This window comes from Schistocerca serialis, chromosome 4 (assembly GCF_023864345.2).
Source record: "Schistocerca serialis cubense isolate TAMUIC-IGC-003099 chromosome 4, iqSchSeri2.2, whole genome shotgun sequence".
Taxonomy (NCBI): domain Eukaryota; kingdom Metazoa; phylum Arthropoda; class Insecta; order Orthoptera; family Acrididae; genus Schistocerca; species Schistocerca serialis.
This window is the reverse complement of record NC_064641.1, coordinates 125302746-125319092: the sequence shown is the minus strand read 5'-3', so window position 1 is coordinate 125319092 and position 16347 is coordinate 125302746. Positions and strand designations below refer to the sequence as shown.

Sequence of the window (16347 nt, the reverse complement as noted above, 5' to 3'; positions counted from 1 at the left end):
GTGCCTGACAGTGCTGCCATAAGAGGTCCTTACAGTTTCCCTTCCGTGGCAGGTGTCGGTGGTAACAATTTAGGAAGTGGCACTTTCTGTGTAAATGCTATCATAAATGGAGAAGTTCCTGATGCAACCAAATATCCCAAAAAGACTACTTGGTTTTGTCCTAGCACACACTTCCTGGTATTTATGGTTACACCAATCATTGCGTCCACAGGACACCTGTCTCAAATGCTCTGCACATTCGCTTGCTGTTTCAGGAAAACTCAATTTATCATCAGTGTAAGCAAAACAGAAATGTAGCCCACACAAAACTTGGTCAAGAAATGGTTGCCACATCTGGTCTAAGTTTTTAAATCCAAAAGACATATAATAATTTTAAAGACCAGAAAGTGAATTATGATAATCTTGGGTATGTCATCTGCTGCTTGTGGAATAAGCTCTCCCTCCAGGGGGTCCACAACTCTTTTGTGGATACGTGCGTAGCGAGCACGGGACCCCGAGCTAGTGTGGCTCTCTTTCCTTTCCGGGCTCCATACCTTCCTTTTCCACATCTCCCCCCCCCCCCCATATTCTGCCCCCCCCCCATCTTCCGCCCCCCCCCCACCTCCGTCTCTTCCCTTCTCTTTCTCCCTCTCTGGGAGTATGTTTAGTGCCTACGTCCGGAGACGGATGTTTGAAACTGTAAAACAGTCTCTCTTCTTCGCTTTCTCTGGTGGCAAGTCTCTGTCCTTCCTTTGTTCCTTCTCTTTTCCTTACCTCTTCTCTTTAACCTCTTCTCTGCTGTGGCACTTGAGACCCCCCCCCTTTCCCCCCTTTCCTTCCCCCCCTTTCCCCCCTTTCCTTCCCCCCCTTTCCTTCCCCCCCTTTCCCCCCTTTCCCCCTTTCCTTCCACCCTTTCCCCCTTTCCTTCCCCCCTTTCCCCCCCTTTCCCCCTTTCCTTCCCCCCCTTTCCCCCTTTCCTTCCCCCCTTTCCCCCCCTTTCCCCCTTTCCTTCCCCCCCTTTCCTTCCCCCCTTTCCCCCCCTTTCCCCCTTTCCTTCCCCCCTTTCCTTCCCCCCTTTCCTTCCCCCCTTTCCTTCCCCCCTTTCCTTCCCCCCTTTCCTTCCCCCCTTTCCTTCCCCCCTTTCCTTCCCCCCTTTCCTTCCCCCCTTTCCTTCCCCCCTTTCCTTCCCCCCTTTCCTTCCCCCCTTTCCTTCCCCCCTTTCCTTCCCCCCTTTCCTTCCCCCCTTTCCTTCCCCCCTTTCCTTCCCCCCTTTCCTTCCCCCCCTTTCCTTCCCCCCCTTTCCTTCCCCCCCTTTCCTTCCCCCCCTTTCCTTCCCCCCTTTCCTTCCCCCCCTTTCCTTCCCCCCCTTTCCTTCCCCCCCTTTCCTTCCCCCCTTTCCTTCCCCCCCTTTCCTTCCCCCCCTTTCCTTCCCCCCCTTTCCTTCCCCCCCTTTCCTTCCCCCCCTTTCCTTCCCCCCCTTTCCTTCCCCCCCTTTCCTTCCCCCCTTTCCTTCCCCCCTTTCCTTCCCCCCCTTTCCTTCCCCCCCTTTCCTTCCCCCCCTTTCCTTCCCCCCCTTTCCTTCCTCCCCTTTCCTTCCCCCCCTTTCCTTCCCCCCCTTTCCTTCCCCCCCTTTCCTTCCCCCCCTTTCCTTCCCCCCCTTTCCTTCCCCCCTTTCCTTCCCCCCTTTCCTTCCCCCCTTTCCTTCCCCCCCTTTCCTTCCCCCCCTTTCCTTCCCCCCCTTTCCTTCCCCCCCCTTTCCTTCCCCCCCCCTTTCCTTCCCCCCCTTTCCTTCCCCCCCTTTCCTTCCCCCCCTTTCCTTCCCCCCCTTTCCCCCTTTCTCCCCCTTCCCCCCCTTCTTACCTCTTCTCTTTAACCTCTTCTCCGCTGTGGCACTTGAGACCTCCCCCTTTTCCCCCCTTCCCCCCCTTCCCCCCCTTTCCCCCCCTTCCCCCCCTTTCCCCCCCTTCCCCCCCTTTCCCCCCCCTTTCCCCCCCTTCTTACCTCTTGTCTTTAACCTCTTCTCCGCTGTGGCACTTGAGACCTCCCCCCCTTTCCCCCCCTTTCCACCCCCCTTTCCACCCCCCTTTCCACCCCCCTTTCCACCCCCCTTTCCACCCCCCTTTCCACCCCCCTTTCCACCCCCCTTTCCACCCCCCTTTCCACCCCCCTTTCCACCCCCCTTTCCACCCCCCTTTCCACCCCCCTTTCCACCCCCCTTTCCACCCCCCTTTCCACCCCCCTTTCCACCCCCCTTTCCACCCCCCTTTCCACCCCCCTTTCCACCCCCCTTTCCACCCCCCTTTCCACCCCCCTTTCCACCCCCCTTTCCACCCCCCTTTCCACCCCCCTTTCCACCCCCCTTTCCACCCCCCTTTCCACCCCCCTTTCCACCCCCCTTTCCACCCCCCTTTCCACCCCCCTTTCCACCCCCCTTTCCACCCCCCTTTCCACCCCCCTTTCCACCCCCCTTTCCACCCCCCTTTCCACCCCCCTTTCCACCCCCCTTTCCACCCCCCTTTCCACCCCCCTTTCCACCCCCCTTTCCACCCCCCTTTCCACCCCCCTTTCCACCCCCCTTTCCACCCCCCTTTCCACCCCCCTTTCCACCCCCCTTTCCACCCCCCTTTCCACCCCCCTTTCCACCCCCCTTTCCACCCCCCTTTCCACCCCCCTTTCCCCCCCCCCTTTCCCCCTTTTTCCCTTTTTTCCTTTCCTCCCTGTGCGTGTCTGAAGGCGACCCACGAGTAGCCGGTGACGGGGTAACGTGTAATTCCCCACCCTGGGTAGACAGGTAGGACACGTACGTACTCCCTGGTAACGGCCAGGCCCATGAAGGGGTGATTACCCGAGCTGGTACCTTCCGAAAGTGCCGATTGGTCCCTCTGTCCGTTTCTTGGGAGGTGTGACCTGAGATATGAACCATCACCTAAGGCGGGAGTGCCCTCAGAGAGGCCCCCCACAAGGAAGGAGCGCGCTATAGGAGATGCTGGTGATCATGGGGGATACTTCCGCAATGGTTTCCTCATCATCTACTATGTCTGCTTACAAGCGAAAGTTAAATGAGTCTCAGCTACAGACAATTCTTCCATCAGTGCCACAGTTCCTTGTTGTTTCTCGGTCGGATGAAGGTCAAGACTTCTCCACAGTCAACCCTTTCATTATTCAGAAAGCTGCTGACGCACTTGCAGGTCCTGTAAAGTCTTGTTCCCGATTATGAAATGGCACCTTGTTGTTAAACTGTCAGTGCCCTCCAGGCACAAAAATTGCTGCATACTTCACTGCTATGCACCTTCCCTGTCCGGGTGGAAGTGCACCGCACTTCAAATTCATCATGTGGCGTGGTTTATACACGCTCCCTCGATGGATGGTCCGACGAGGAAATTCACAACTACCTGTCTAACCAGGGCGTAACGGCTCTTCATCAAGTCATGAAAAGGGTTGACAAGGACTTGGTTCCAACCCGTACTGTCTTATTGACATTTGGCAGTTCAACTTCCATCGAACATAAAAGCAGACTATGAGATAATTTCCATTCGCCCTTACATCCCAAACCCTACGCGTTACTATCGGTGTCAGTGGTTCAGATCATACCAGCCAGTCACGTTCCAATCCGGCCAAATGCGTTAAGGGTGGCAAGGATGCCCATGAGGATGCATGTCCACCTCCATCCCCTCGTTGCATCAACTGTAAGGGTGACCACGCAGCTTCCTTCAGAGATTGCCCCATTTTCAAAGACGAACGGCTCATTTAGGAAATCAGAGTGAAGGAAAAGGTGTCGAACTATGCAGCTCGAAAGTTATTCACCAGTCGAAAGCCCACTGTGCCTCACGCAGGTAAATACAGCACTGTCCTTGCCTCTCCTTAGCCTACAAAGGAGGCAGCCACACAGACATGTGATCTCACCTTTAGTGCCACGGTCGTCAGATTGGCCAGTGCAAATACCATCCGTTCAACCTCCCCACTATCACCTGCTCACTCTATGGCTCACCCTTCATCGGGTTCTGCTAAATCACAAGCCCCAAAATCAGACACCCAGACTTCCAAAAAAAGAGCTTACTTGTGAAGATTTTTTACGTACCCCGACTTCACAACCATCGATTCCTCCTCCATCTCAATGCCCTGTTTCCAAGAAGGCTAATAAGAAACCCAGTTCCTCTCCTTCTCCGCCACAGTGTGTCTCATCTACACCACCACCTGACGGTAACCGCCCTCGGCCGTCTTCTGTGTCGCCAAGGCACATTGCTGGCAGCCGATCAACCGGTCGATCACTGATGGCAGGAGCTGTTCCCGAGCAACCTGTGGATCAGGATCTTCTGCCTTTGGCTGAATGCCGTTCCACACTGTCAGCCGCCGGCTCTGAGCAGTCGTTGAGTTGAGGGCAACCTTGACCGCATTCTTCCCTTTTCTGTCCACACTATGTCCATTATCCATTGGAATATCCGCGGTATTTGAGCCAATCAGGATGAATTATCGATTCTCTTAAGATCCTACTCGCCGGTCATCTTCTGTCTTCAGGAAACAAAGCTGCGTCCCCACAATCACTTTGTTTTCCCTCATTCTCAGTCAGTCCGATTTGATCTCCCCTTTGTTGATGGCACTCCAGCACATGGAGGACTCATGATTCTGCTCCATGATACTGTCCCTTATCACCCAAACACCTTAAACAGTTCCTTCCAAGCTGTTGCTGTCCGTCTTTTCCTTTCTGGATACACCTTCTCTCTTGTACTGTATACATTCCATCGTCCACACCAATGACTAGAGCTGATCTCCTTCATCTTCTTGGTCAGCTTCCACTCCCCTATTTGCTGGTTGGGGACATCAATGCCCACCACCCACTTTGGGGATCTCCGCGTCCTTGTCTACGCGGGTCACTATTGATAGATGTCTTCCACCAAGTGGATCTTGTTTGCCTCAACACTGGGGACCCTACATTTTTGTCTTCCTCCATGACAAATTTCTCTCATTTGGACCTTTCAGTTGGTACTGTTCCGCTAGCTCGGCGCTTTGAATGGTTTGCTCTTGCTGATACACACTTGAGTGACCACTTTGCGTGTGTCCTTAGATTGCAGCCAAAACTGCCATATATGTGCCCGAGAAGCTGGAAGTTTGCCCAAGCCGATTGGACACTTTTATCATCTCTAGCGACATTCGATGACTGTCGCTTTCCTAGTGTCGACGATGAGGTCACTCATATTACAGAAGTTATTCTTACAGCAGTGGAATGTTCAATACCTCGCCTCTCTGATATGCCCCGGCGCCCCCCTGTTCCTTGGTGGACAAGGCGTGCCGTGACACAATACATGAACGCTGGCGTGCTCTTCGCATTTTCCGCCACCATCCTACTTCGGCCAACTGTATCCACTCTAAGCAGTTCTGTGTGCGATGCTGTCGCATTATCCGCGATAGCAAGAAGGCTAGCTGGGACTTCTTTACTGGCTCATTTAACACCTTCACTCCCTCCTCGCAAGTTTGGAGTCAGATTCGACGATTATCTGGTGCGCCTAGTTTCTACACGGACTCTGGTCTTACTGTCGCGCATGATACCTTAGTGGACCCTGTCGCAATTTCTAACTTTGCTGAGATTTTGAGCTCTTCAATTTATCCAGCAGCTTTTCTCCCGAAGAAACGTGCAGCAGAATGCGACCTCTTGCTTTCTCCTCTCAAAATCACGAAAGCTATAATACTGTTTTCTCCATGCGGGAACTCCAACGCGCATTGTCTTCTTCTCGCTCTTCCACCCCAGGACTGGATGGTATCCACATCCAAATGCATTTATCATACAATAGTCTGCACTACCTCCTTCGCCTTTATAATCGAATTCGGACCGACAGTACTTTTCCCAGATGATGGCGGGAAGCTATCGTCGTTCGTGTTCCGAAACCTGGAAAGGACAAATATCTCCCCTCTAGCTATCGCCCCATTTCTCTCACGAATAGCGTATGTAAGGGTTTGGAGCATATGGTGAATTGCCGTTTAGCCTAGTGGCTGGAGTCCTGAAGCCTTTAAACACCTGCCCAATGGGGTTTCCGAAAGCATCGTACTGCTATTGACCATCTTGTTGCTCTCTCCACTTATATCATGAATAATTTTCTCAGGAAACGGCAAACAGTAGCAATATTTTTTGATCTGGAGAGAGCATACGATACCTGTTGGAGGACAGGCATCCTCTGCACACTGTTCTCTTGGGACTTTCGAGGTCGGCTGCCCCTTTTTCTTCGTGAATTTATGGTAGAGCACACTTTTTTTAAAGTGCGGGTGAACGCTACTTTCTCCCGTACTTTCTCTCAAGAAAACGGGGTACCCCAGGGCTCTGTGCTAAGTGTTGTACTGTTTGCCATTGCCATAAATCCAATTATAGATTGTCTCCTTCCCAATGTCTCGGGCTCCCTCTTTGTGGATGATTTTGTGATCTACTACAGCTCTCAGCGGACCAGCATTCTTCAATGACGTCTTCAAGGATGTCTCAATCGCCTCCACTCTTGCAGCATCAAAACCAGCTTTCACTTTTCTCCCAGTAAGACAGTTTGTGTCAGTTTTTGGCGTCGTATGGAGTTTCTTCCGCTTTCCTTACATCTAGGCCCTGTCAACCTTCCGTTCGCGGACGTCGCTAAATTCTTGGGTCTTTTGTTTGACAGAAAACTGTGCTGGTCCTCCCACGTCTCCTATCTTTCTGCTCGCTGTCTGCGATCCCTCAACACCCTCCGTGTCCTGAATGGTACCTCCTGGGGAGCGGACAGAATGGTCCTTCTCCGCCTCTATTGCGCCTTAGTGCGCTAGAAATTGGACTATGGAAGCATAGTTTACTCCTCTGCTCGGCTGTCTATTCTTCGGCGTCTCGACTCTGTCCACCACTGTGGATTACGTTTAGTGTCTGGAGCTTTTTACACCAGCCCTGTGGAAAGCCTTTATGCTGAGACTGATGAACCTCCGCTGTCCAATCAGCGAGCTGTTCTTCGAAGTTGTTATGCTAGCCATTTGTCTTCCATGCCTGCTAATCTGGCCCATGACATTTTTTCGACGCCGCCTTGGATTTAGGGTATGCAGGCCGCCGTTCCTCTCTACCACCACCGGGAGTCTGCTTCCGTCAACTGCTCCATTCTCTTTCCTTCCACTTTCCTAAAACTCTCTTGACAACTTAGGGTACAGCATCGCCTTGGCTCCGGTCCCGGACCTGCCTGCTCCGTGACCTTTGTCAGTTTCCCAAGGCTGGTACCACTTCTCTTGTTTATAGTCGGGCATTTGCTGCTCTATGTACACAAATGAAGGATGCCATAGTTATTTACACTGATGGCTCAAAAACATCATTTGGTGTTGGGAATGCCTACATTGTTGGTGACACCCCTAATCGATTTCGGCTTCCCGACCAGTGTTCGGTTTTTACTGCGGAACTTTACACTGTTCTCCAGGCTGTTCAATACATCCGTTGCCATCAGCGGATACAGTATATTATATGCTCAGATTCTCTCAGCTCTCTTCTCAGTCTCCAAGCTCTCTACTTTGTCCACCCTCCGGTCCACTTGGGGGGCGTCTCTGTGACATTCCTCTGGATCCCAGGACATGTTGGTATCTGTGGAAATGAGGCAGCCGATATAGCGGCCAAGGCTGCAGTCTCTCTTCTTCATCCTGCTGTTCGCATGGTTCCCTTCGCCGATTTACGGAATGTTTTATGTCGTCATGTTACTCTTTTATGGCACGCACATTGGTAGACACTTCCCAATAATAAATTTTGGATGTGAAAGTTCTTCCCTGTGCTTGGACCTCTTCCTCCCGAACTCGTCGTCTGGAGGAGGTAATTTTAACTAGACTCCGGATAGGGCACTGTCGTTTTTAGCCATCGACATCTTTCAAGTGGCGATCCTCCCCCGCTTTGTCCCCACTGCTCTCAACTGTGGATGGTGAAACACCTTTTACTTGAGTGCCCCTATTTTACTCCGTTACGCACCCGTCTACAGCTGTCGCCTGATATATCTTCCATTTTAGCAGATGACATGCACTCAGCCGATCGCTTTCTCGAGTTTATTAGTGTCAGTGAGATGACGTCAGTCATTTGAAGCTCTTTTTGGGGACAAACAACCCTCCCTTCTATAGTGGTTTTTTAAGCTTTCCTTCAGTTTTTTGTTCCCCCTTTTTTTGAGTTTCGCCCCCCATTGCTGCCAGTTTGTTTTTTTTTTTTACCTTTTCCTAAGTCACAGACCAGGTGCTAATGACCCTAAAACCGTAACAGATAAGCTCTTGCACAATCTACTGTTGATGGGATTGTGGTCTTCAGTGTGATGCAGGTTCCCGATGCTACAGTATCCTGTGCAAGCCTCATCATCTCCAAATAACGAATGCAACCTGAGTACTCCTCAATTTCCTTGCTGTATTCATATCTCTCTCTCTCTCTCTCTCTCTCTCTCTCTCTCTCTCTCTCTCCCCCCCTCCCCCCCCTCCCACCCTCCCACCCTCCCACCCTCCCACCCTCCCACCCTCCCACCCTCCCACCCTCCCACCCTCCCCCCTCCCCCCCCCTCCTCCCCCTCCCCCCTCCCCCCCTCGCCCCATCCCCCCCTCCCCCCCTCCCCCCTCCCCCTCTCCCCCTCTCCCCCTCTCCCCCTCTCCCCCTCTCCCCCTCTCCCCCTCTCCCCCTCAACTGATACCTTCTACTAAATGGGTGATCTGTTGATGCCTTGGAATGTGTCCTGTCAACTGATACCTTCTACTAAATGGGTGATCTATTGATGCCTTGGAATGTGTCCTGTCAACTGATACCTTCAACTAAATGGGTGATCTATTGATGCCTTGGAATGTGTCCTGTCAACTGATACCTTCTACTAAATTCCAGTAAGACCGTTTGTGTTAATTTTTGGCGACGTAAGGAGTTTCTTCCGCCCTCCTTACATCTAGGTCCTGTCAACCTTCCGTTTTCCGACGTCGCTAAATTCTTGGGTCTTATGTTTGACAGAAAACTGTGCTGGTCCTCCCACGTTTCCTATCTTTCGGCTCGCTGTCTGCGTTCCCTTAACACCCTCCGTGTCCTGAATGGTACCTCTTGGGGAGCGGACCGAGTGGTCCTTCTCCGCCTCTATCACGCCTTAGTGCGCTCGAAATTGGATTATGGAAGCATAGTCTACTCCTCTGCCCGGCCGTCTATTCTTCGGCGTCTCGACTCTATCCACCACCGTGGATTACGTTTAGTGTCTGGAGCTTTTTACACCAGCCCTGTGGAAAGCCTTTATGCTGAGACTGCTGAACCTCCGCTGTCCAATCGGCGGGCAGTCCTTCTGAGTCGTTATGCTAGCCATCTGTCTTCCATGCCTGCTAATCCAGCCCATAACCTTTTTTTCGACGCCTCCTTTGATGTCTGGTATGCAGGCCGCTCCTCCTCCCTACTACCCCCGGGAGTCCGCTTCCGTCAACTGCTCCATTCTCTTTCCTTCCGCTTTCCTAACACCTTCTTGACAACTTGGGGTACAGCACCGCCTTGGCGCCGTCCCCGGATCGACTTGCTCAGAGACCTATGTCAATTTCCCAAGGATGGTACCCCTACACTTGTTTACCGTCGGGCATTTGCTGCTCTATGTGCACAAATGACGGAAGCCACATTTATTTACACCGATGGCTCGAAAACATCGTTAGGTGTAGGGAGTGCCTATATTGTTGGCGATACCCCAAATCACTTTCGGCTTCCCGACCAGTGTTCGGTTTATACTGCGGAGCTTTACGCTATTCTCCAGGCTGTCCACTACATCCGCCGCCATCAGCGGATACAGTACGTAATCTGCTCACATTCTCTCAGCTCTCTCCTAAGTCTCCAAGCTCTTTACCCTGTGCACCCTCTGGTCCACCGGATTCAGGACTGTCTGCGCTTGCTCCACCTGGGGGGCGTCTCAGTGGCGTTCCTCTGGCTCCCGGGACACGCTGGTATCTGTGGAAATGAGGCGGCCGATATAGCGGCCAAGGCTGCAGTCTCTCTTCCTCGGCCAGCTCTTCAGTCTCTTCCGTTTACCGATCTACGGAGCGGTTTATGTCGCCAAGTCACTCATTTATGGCATGCGCATTGGTCAACACTTCCCCACAATAAATTGCGGGAAGTGAAAGCCCTTCCTTGCGCTTGGACCTCTTCCTCCCGAACGCGTCGTCGGGAGGAGGTAATTTTAGCTCGACTCCGGATAGGGCACTGTCTTTTTAGTCATCGACATCTTTTAAGCGGTGATCCTCCCCCACTCTGTCCCCACTGCTCTCAGCTGTGGACGGTCAGACACCTTTTAATTGAATGCCCCTATTTTAATCCGTTACGCTCCCGTCTACAGCTCTCGCCTGATCTATCGTCGATTTTAGCAGATGACACGCGCTCAGCTGACCGCGTTCTACAGTTTATTAGTGACAGTGAAATGACGTCAGTCATTTGAAGCTTTTTTTTGGGGACAACCAACCCCTTTCTATAGTGGACTTTTAAGCATTCCTTCTGCCTTTAGTTTCTCAATTTTTCTGACTTTGTTTCCATTGCTGCTGATTTTAAATTTCGTTTTTTTTTTCCTATTTTCTACGTCACGGGCTGGGCGCTAATGACCATAGAAGTTTTGCGCCCTAAAACCACAAAAAAAAAAAAAAAAAACCTTCTACTAAATGGGTGATCTATTGATGCCTTGGAATGTGTCCTGTCAACTGATACCTTCTACTAAATGGGTGATCTATTGATGCCTTGGAATGTGTCCTGTCAACTGATACCTTCTTTTAGTCAGGTTATGCCACAAATGTTCCTCTCCAATTCTATTCAGTACCACCTCATTAGTTATGAGATACCCATTTAATATTCATCTTTCTTGTGTAGCACTGCATTTCAAAAGCTTATGTTCTGTTCTTGTCCAAACTGTTTATTGACCATGTCTTGCTTCCATACATCACTACACTCTGCACAAATAATTTCAGAAAAAACTTTTTGACTCTTAAATCTATAGTCAGTGTTAACTAAAGTTTGTCTTCTTCAGAAACACTTTTCTTAACATCACCAGTCTACATTTTATATCTTCTCTACTCCAACCATCATGTTACGTTGCTGCCAAAATAGCAAAACTCGTCTGCTATTTTAAGTGTCTCGTTTTCTAACCTAATTCCCTCAGCATCACCCGATTTAATTTGACGACATTCCATTAGCCTTTTTGGCTTTAGTTGATGTTCATCTTATATCGTCCTTTCAGGACACTATTCATTCTGTTCAGTTACACATGTCCTGATCGTAATCGTTGCTACAGTTTTACATTTGCTTACTGTCAGTGGGTACTTTTAAAACTTCATATTCCATTCATCTAATGTTCCCTGTACCTGTAGGTCTGTGTCTCTCTGGATGGCTACATCATTAGCAAAGGCTAAAGCATTGAGATCACCATTTCCTGCCACCTTGATTTCTTTTATAATCATGTCCATAAGTGCAATTAAAAATTATTGGGGAAGCTGTAGTACACTACTGGGTTCCTCTGTCCTGAACCAATATAATCTGCCGTTACCCACTTGTACACAACTTCTGCAGCCTTCACATAGCATTTGCACATTTCTCATTAGTTTTTCTAAGCACTCCCAGATACTTCCACTTTGGCACACTGTCATATGCATTTTCCATATCCAGGAATACACTTATGAGAACTTCACTTGCTTTCCCATTACCTCAGTGCAAATATGAGGCCTGTTGTTCTACTGAATCCATATTGTTCCTCTTCAAACTGATTTTTTGATGATGATCTTAATGTCTTAAGACATTATAGTAACAAAGTGATTCCTCTATAGTTAGAACAGTTCCTCTTTTTTCCTTTCGTGAACTTTGGTATTATAATCCCCTTCTTTGTCATCTGGTACTTTTTCCTTCCAATTGACTCCCAGCATTTGATGTATTCATTGTATTCTTTGGATGCCTGCTGGCTTATTCCTGTCTACAGTCAATTCATCTAGTCTGGCTGATTTGCCTCCTCTCAGTTACTGAAAGTCATTTTCTGTCTCTCCACAGGTAATAGGTGGTTATTCCATTTCAAGTTCTGGTAACTCCTTTGTCCTGTTTCTCTTTCATTATCCCCTTGCCAGACAGTAAAGCATTGTGGTGTTCTTAAAAAATCTCTGATCCGTTCTGCAACTTGGACTTCACTCTGGTTCTCTATCTATCACTTTCCTGCTTTCACTATCTGACCTTTTACTTTCTACCAAAGCAGTGTAGCATTTTATTGCTTCCATTGCTGTCTTAGTATCAGTCATCAGCCTTAATTTGAGGAAGACACATTCTAAGAATGTTTGTTTGGGGCACAGCATTGTACAAAAGTGAACTGTGGACTGTGTGAAAACCAGAAAAGGAAGATAAGACATATGTTAAGACATAAAGGAGTAAACATTTTGAGTGCTTAGTGTTGTGCAGCTTTTATATTTGTTAAAGAACACACACATCATGATGATCATCAAAAGAATTTATAACTAAAATACATGTCATTGACAGAGATATACATAATGTTAGTAGACTTTTTTTTTTTGCTATTATATATACAGTTGCTCTGTCGGAGAAACATATGTGCAGTTGTTTGTTTCTTTGTATCAGATGCCACTGGCCATAGGTTATACACCTGAATGCTGGTTTGGATAAAACATTTCAAGTGCAGCTCATGGTGTGTAGGATAAGTCCTTGACTCAAGGAGTAACTTCACAGTACTTAGGAGAGCTGGAGAGGATTAAAAGTGTAGGAAAAGACACAGTGGAATATTTGCAACAAATAATTAATTATTAGGCACAATTGCTGTCCGGAGATAGATGCCTGTACAGGAGAGGAATCATGATGAATAGCATTAACGCCCCCCCCCCCCCTCTTAAAAAAAGGAAAAACACTCTCTCTCTCTCTCTCTCTCTCCCTCTCCCTCTCCCTCCCTCCCTCCCTCCCCCCCTCGCCCTCTCCCTCTCCCTCCCTCCCTCCCGCCCTCTCCCTCCCTCCCTCCCGCCCTCTCCCTCCAAATGGAGAGGTTAGGCAATGAATCTGTTTGCCAGAGATTTGACCGCTGACACAGAAGAGACTTATTTATGAAGGGAAATGAAAGATCTTTAAAATATAGAAAATGAATAATCTGTAAGCAAATTTACTTACATGAGCAACAGATTAAACTACATACATGATTGATTTGGTTAGTATTGCAGATTTAAAGCCTGTATAAAATCCACAGTACTGTACCTTGTGGTAAAACTACAGTATCCATAAGCAGCACCTTGTTGCTATAAAATTTGGGTCACATGAATATGTGCTCTGTGTGATTATGGTGATACGATAAAACACATTCTTTGAAAGGTCATTTTACTGCAAGCTCTGTCTAGTAAATTGCAATGAATTTGTATGTTTTTTCCTACACATTGAGGTGAGATGGCTATCAGAAGGAAAGGATTTGTGAACTTTTTGATAAGTCAGTAGTTTATATGGCCGATTTGCTAAAGCTTTTGTAACTGAATTGGAGCATGTTGTCTTGAAGTTGCCCGTCTTGCAGATACAGAGTGCGTTCCATAAGTAATGCGACCAATTTTTTTCTGACGCAACGGTACACCACAGCGTGTTGTAACTGGCTGGGATAAGTGGAGGGGGGGTGTTAGCTTCAAAATGTGTTTCGTCTCATTCGGCTGCGAGCTGCCGGAGAGTCAGGACATGCATTTCCGTCAACCCCATTTTGAGTTTATGTAACATGGCACAATGGATCATTCTGTATAGCAATGGTACACTATCAAATTTTGCATTAAACCTGGGAAGTCCGCCACCGAAAAGTTTCCATTACTTCAGCATGCCTTTGGGACTGATTGCTTGTCTAAATCACAAGTTTTCCGATGGCACAATTCATTCATGGAGGGCCGAGAGGAGATCAGACGAACCTCGCAGTGGACGGCCATCAACTGCACGATTCGATGAAAATGTGACGCGTGTGCGCGATTGTTTGAACTCTGATAGACGGCTGAGCCTTCAATTGACAGCACAAACTCTAAACATGTCAAAAACAACTGTTTTCCGCATTGTGACCGAAGATTTGAACATGAGGAAGGTGTGTGCCAAACTCGTCCCAAAAGTGTTGACCAACGGAGACAAGCACATGCGAGTGCTTCGGTGCCAAGAAATGTTGGAAATGTGTGAAAATGATCCTCATTTTGAAACTCTGTTATCACTGGTGATGAGTCGTGGCTTTTTGAGTACGACCCTGAGACAAAAAGGCAGAGTTCAGAGTGGCACACCCCATCGTTGCCCCGTCCCAAGAAGGCACGCATGAGTAAGTCCAGGATCAAAACCATGCTCATTGTCTTCTTTGACATCAGAGGCATTGTCCACCGCGAATTCGTATCTACCGGGACTACAGTGAACTCAGCTTTCTACTTGGAAGAGCTCAAAAGACTGAAAAGGAGGGTCTAGCGCTGCCAAAGCGACATCAAGGACACCTGGAAAGTTCACCATGACAACGCGCCAAGTCACAGCGCCTTCATTGTCAATGACTTCCTTGCCAGGACAAGGACCCCATTGGTTCCCCAGCCTCCCTAAAGTCCTGACCTGGCTCCTCCTGACTTTTTGTTTTGTTTCCTTGGTTAAATGGAGTCATGAAAAGAAAACATTGGGACATGATTGAAAGCATCCAGGCACATGTTACATCAACTCTAAAGGACGTTCTGGAAAAAGGCATTCCAGGATACCTTCCAGCCATGGAAACACCGCCTCCAAAAGTGTATCGACGTAAGAGGGTGCTATTTTAAAAATTTTTGATTATTTTTATGAATAAATTCAATAAATGATTTTTTATGAATTTGGTCGCATTACTTATGGAACGCACCTTGTATATTTGAAAAAGTAAATGAGGTCACCTTAAAGCTGCAGACTCGCAATGAATTTCATTCAGGATAAATGTATAAAATTTTAATTCATTGTTAAACTGAACATTCACACTCATAACTTGAGTCAGTATGAACTAAGTCTCTTTCGGTATCAGAAAGAAATGTCTGAAATTTTGGCCCTGTCGTTGCGTTCATACCTAAATGCTTTTTGGGCACAACCCAAACAAGAGAGATAAACTAAAATTCATGATATATGTATCCTTGACATACCAAATTGGGTACTCAAACCATTTTCCCAAGATGCTGGACAGTATGTGATGTAGACCGTACTTTGTTCGTAAAATTATACAGCAAGATCAGTGTTAGCTGCTGGTAACATTGTGCAACCTTTCTTAATATTATGATGTGCTTGACGCTTAGTGTTAGTGCTCACATATACTTGAGGAATACATAGTTCATTTGTTTTTGTTTTGGTTTTCTTCTGAATGTTTTTTTAGTAGTTAAATTCATATTAGATATTTTTTGTTATTGTATATCCTTATATATAAAATTCTTGTGTAACAGTGTTAGTTGCCATACTCATCCGAAACGGCTCGATCGATTCTGATGAAATTTTACGTGTATATTCGATACATCTGAGAATTGGTTGTAATATATTTTTCATACCCCTAAGTGGTAAGGGTGGTCCACTCCAAAAAAAAATTTCTAATTTTTTGGACAGAAATTTTTATTTTTTTATGATATGGTATTACAAGGTACACGCAACTCTAAGTTTTGACCCTTCTGCCACCAACCCCTATTTTTTAATAGCGATTTTAGTAATTTAATAATGTTCAACCCCTTTCGATAACTGATCACGTGATCAGTTATCCCCGCCAGGTGTCTACCGGTGATAGTCTTTCACTATTCGATAGATAGGTAATTGAAGAAAACATACCAAAAGCAACGACTCAAATATCCCTGTTTGAATCGACATAACTAGACAGAGAAGTTTAACTAGGTAGCACGCGTCATTCGCTAAACTGACATTTAGGCCTAGCGCACATGCATCGATTTTTATCGTACGATCAAATTCATTTAGTGGAACAAAGAAGTTCTTATGCTCTCCTTTGTTCCTCTAAAAGAATTTAATCGTACTATAAAGATTTTCAGAGGTGGAACGAAGTTCGGCAGATATAGCTAGTAAATAATAAAATTCACTTCAATATATTAATGATTTTTACCAAAGTTGTATTTGTGGATTATTGTATACACTAGTTTTTACCTTGAACTAATACTGATATTAGTTGTGAGTCACTTTCGGGAAATATTAGCATTCCTATTTTCCAACAAAGAAAATGATTTAGATTTTATAATGGTTGTGCAGTAATTACCTTGGTTAAGATACTTCAACTTCAAATAACAATGAACTCAACCACTCGCCATATAGTTCAGGTATCTAGGGGTCAATCAGCACATAAACAACACTGAAACCATTTTTGACCTTTAGAAAGTATCATCCTTCATAGTTGGCTAACAAAAATATATACCCATTCTCAGCTGTGTTGTGCTGGCCAACTATGTTGT

General features: G+C 47.4%; 1 protein-coding gene across 1 annotated transcript in view; it reads left to right on the top strand.

Annotated features, from left to right (window-relative positions):
* Positions 1-16347, top strand: part of LOC126474315 (ras-associated and pleckstrin homology domains-containing protein 1-like) — an 80971-nt gene that overhangs the window by 24990 nt on the left and 39634 nt on the right. The window lies entirely within an intron of this gene.